The 3,957-nt window shown below is 44.6% G+C and overlaps 1 pseudogene; it reads right to left on the reverse strand.

Moving 5' to 3' along the window:
* Positions 1 to 428: 428 nt before the first annotated feature.
* On the reverse strand, positions 429 to 3,444 carry LOC122432282 (annotated as a pseudogene).
* Positions 3,445 to 3,957: the final 513 nt, after the last annotated feature.

Consider the following 3,957-nt stretch of genomic DNA (forward strand, 5'->3'; position numbering starts at 1 on the left):
TGGAAAGTGCTCAGAAGGACCTGGGAAGACCCTCAGGGAAGTCCTGAGTTTTCAGAGATGGATTTGGTGTGGAGATGCTATGATAGATGGACAGACGGCACAGCTCAGATGGGTGACAGAAGGCAAAGGAAGTGTTTCAGAAAGAACAAGTGGTCCAGCCTTATTGTGGGGTGAAAGTTGTGAAAGAGGAATAAATTCTGACAATCTTTGGGTCATCAGTTGAGACCCTCTTGTGCCTTCCTCTAGGGATTATACTTTATTTGAATTAAAGGGGGGTCATTAACACTTTCTAAGCTGCCTATTGGTAACAAGAAACACAATAAACAGAATGTTAAAAAATAATCATGATAATAATCAAGCTTCTAATTTTTTGTCAAAAGTCTTTATTTTGATTTGGCTTCTGGAGTCTTCAAGGAGGCATTTTCACACTATGTAACATTCTCCTCGTGTTTCTGGACTTTTGATTTCTTCTTCCGGCAGCATATTCGGCCACTCAGGGAACAGTGGCCTATCTGTTCCTACCTTGGAAGGCAGCCGATCAGAGCACACCGGCCACTTCTTCTTTTACAGTAATACCTTTGTAACGAGCTTATGATTCCGCCATTGCCTACGGTGAAGAAACGTAGCACTCGGAAGGTTTTAAGAAGACCGAGGTGCAAGACCAAGGATTTGAAATCTCTCTAATAAGTTATCTGTTGCCATTCTCTGTTCTTTTATGTCTTTTTCCTCTTTCTTTTCCATCTGGAGTAAAGAAGAATGTGGGGCTAGCTACTAACAATGATTCTGTGGGTTCGGCTCAGCTGAGAAAGTTGCATGACAGTAGTAGCCCTCTTGCGACCTGACACCTGGTAAGCAGGGGCCACGATGATCCCCCAAGTCCTTAAGTGACAGAAAGACTGTACCTCCGACTGCTAAGCTAATAAAAGGGAACCTGTGCTTCTGTCCTCAGATTAAGTTCATTTTTCCTGTTGGTATTAAAGATTTACATCACTTTCTTCCTGTCTCATGAACAGGTATGATAATCCTCCCATGGAGGGATGGTTTGTGAGCTGATTAGTCTCTTAAGAGTGAATCACAAGGGATGGAGACCCTAATTTGAGCTTCTTGATGATCTTTGTCAAGAAAAAAAAAAAAAAAGAAAAACTGGTAATGTCTAGTTCCCAAGCAATAAATCTCCTTTATCTAAAATTCCCAAATGAATGGAGAGGGCTGACTCTGACTGACAAATTCTCAATCCAGTCAGCCCCGTCATTTCCCAGCGCTTCTTACCTGGAACAGGCAGCAAGAACAAGAAGACGAACTCAAAGAGAAGGTAGTAGACCCTCATGGCTGGCTGCCTTCCCAGCTGAGACTGGACAGGACGGTGTGCTTGCTCACTTTATAAAGGCTCCAGGTCTGCAGCCATAGGGAGAAGCATTCAGCAGCAGCAATTCCTGAAATATTGCAGTGATGACAATATGACGTATTTCCTGATGCTTCATGCCAAGGTCCCTTACAAAGCAGACCATGCCCATTCCCCCCAGGAGTTAATTACAAACCTCAGGGAAACTCAGAGCCTGATGTGAGCACAGGCCTGTTTTGATGTCTCTGAGCTCTGGGTGTCGTGTAGGGCTGGCTCAGGTCTGACTGTCTGCGACGGGAAAGACCTGCCCACTCCTGGATGCAGTCCTGGGGCATGTAGCTGGGAGCTCACCTGTGCCCACTGTGGTGTTCTAAGCTTTTGCTTCTTCCCAAAGTCCTGGGCGAGCCTGAGCCCCATCAGTCCAGTCCAAGGCTGGTGTATTCAGAATCTAGGTGTAGATTGGGCCTGGGTCATGCGCTGAGCCTGCAGGGATACGCCTGAAATGAAATAAGCTTTTAATGTGTAGGAAGGGAAGGAAAGTGGGCTGCATTCCAGAGACTCTGTCTTGTGTCTTAGGCCTGTGATGGAGTGAGGCATTTCAGGTCAAACATAGCTTATTCTTTACTGCAGTCTGAAAACCACCAAATTCGTGAGTCAGGAAGGTGTCTGACGGTTCCCTTCAGGGCTAGGGCCCTTAATCGCCAACGTGAGTCCTGAGAGCTCCTTCCTTGACACAGGACCAAAAGCGCCCAAGGCGGTGGCTGGCTGTTCCTCGGGATGGGGTCTGATCAGAGCCCCTGGTCCCTCACGGGTTGTGTCGTTTGAGCAAGAATCAACTTTGGCTCTTTTGAGATCCTATGATCTGGATGCGCTGTCACCACAGCACAGCCTGGAGCAGGCTGTCCCCTGAGGAGGGCTGCAGGGAAAATGCAGAACACCCAGTTTAACTTGGATTTCAGGTGATCAACAAACAATCTCGTAGGATAAGTATGTCCCAAGTGATGCAGAGATCACACTCAAGCTAAAGTATTTGTTGTTTATATATAAACAAATATATAAATTTATATATGTATAAATATATAAACAAATCTATAAGTGTGTTGTTTATATAATTCAGGAAGTAAATTTGTTTTTTGGGATTGTTGAATATTTAATAAAAACATGGTCTTTGGAATCAAACCCACCTGGGCTTGAGTTAAAGTCCTCCCTACACACAACTTGCACGGCTTTGAAGAAATTATGTTATTTCTAAATCCAGCTGTAAAACAGGGCTAAAACAATTTATCCCGTAAATAGTGATGTGAGGAATACATTCGGGAGAAGTCATTAAGAGTTTTGGTGTCTCAGTAAAGAGGTCCTAGTATGGAAAATTCAACCTATGCGTGAATTAATAAATGGATGAATGGAGGGAATCAAGGAGAGAAGGAGGGAAGGAGAAAAGGAAGGAAGGCTCAGGCATAATCCTTAGAGTTTTAAGGATCTGGAGAGAGCCCATTAAGTTGCTTTCTCCCAAAGTGTTCCCGAGCACAAGCACCCACTTACCCATTCCCAACATAACAGGGAAAAGCTTCTCATAATACGTCATGGTCTCTAGTCTTCACTCACCCACCTCTCTTCCATCTTACATGAACTGTATGTTCTGAGATTTTTCCCTCTGTCCTGAGGCAACTTAGCAATAAAATGTTTTCACCTTTAATCTTTTGATCAGCATTGGAATCTTTCACTAAGTAGAGATCTATTTTAATTTAGGGACATCAACCTAAAAATAGAATGAGTGTTTGCAGTAAGCTGTTTCAGTAAGTCTTACCTAGTTCTACAGAATATCTGTGAGGGTTTTATTTCCTTGGCCCCAGCTACAGTACTTTTAATATAATAGAAAAGAAAGGAGAAACTAAAAGCATTGGGTCACATTTCTCTCTTGTACTCTTACAAGGAAAGCGATCCTTTACACTGACTCCCTCAATGTTAGGCATCTATCCCACCACTTCTTCAAACACAGATGTCTCTCTCTCTCTCCTGAATACCTTGCAGTTGGCTCCTCAGCCCTTCTCAGGTGCACTGCGGCCCGTCCACTCAGGGAGAGACATCCGAGAGGTCCTCTCCATTGCCACACAATGAGGGGCCAGGTCAACAAAGGGCAGAGGAAGGGCTGAGTGAGGTCACACAGGATGCCTCGTGATCCCTGTTGGCAGGAGTCATCCTGGGGGAAAGGGGTGGGACCAGCCAGAGCTGATTGTACCAACTGCCCTGAGAGTGATGAGAGGAAGTGGGGGCTGCAGACACTCCTTCTGAAGAGTTTTGCTGAAAAACTAAGTGCAAAGAAGACCGAGCTCATGATTGCTCTTATGTCAATGAAGAACTGTTTCCTTCTTTTAGGTTTTATTTTTTTAAACACTGGCATTTGGGGGGTATTTTTTGTTTGTCTGTTTTGGAATTATTGGCCTCTTCCTTAGCATGTGGAATCTTAGTTCCACAACCAGGGATGGATTCCAGCCCCCTGCATTGGCAGCATGAAGTCTCTAACCACTGGATGCCGGGTCAATCCCTGCTGTTAGTTTTCATAGATGCAGTGCTACTGCTGCTAAGTCACTTCAGTCGTGTCTGACTCTGTGCAA

This window comes from Cervus canadensis, chromosome 31 (genome assembly GCF_019320065.1).
Source record: "Cervus canadensis isolate Bull #8, Minnesota chromosome 31, ASM1932006v1, whole genome shotgun sequence".
Classification (NCBI taxonomy): domain Eukaryota; kingdom Metazoa; phylum Chordata; class Mammalia; order Artiodactyla; family Cervidae; genus Cervus; species Cervus canadensis.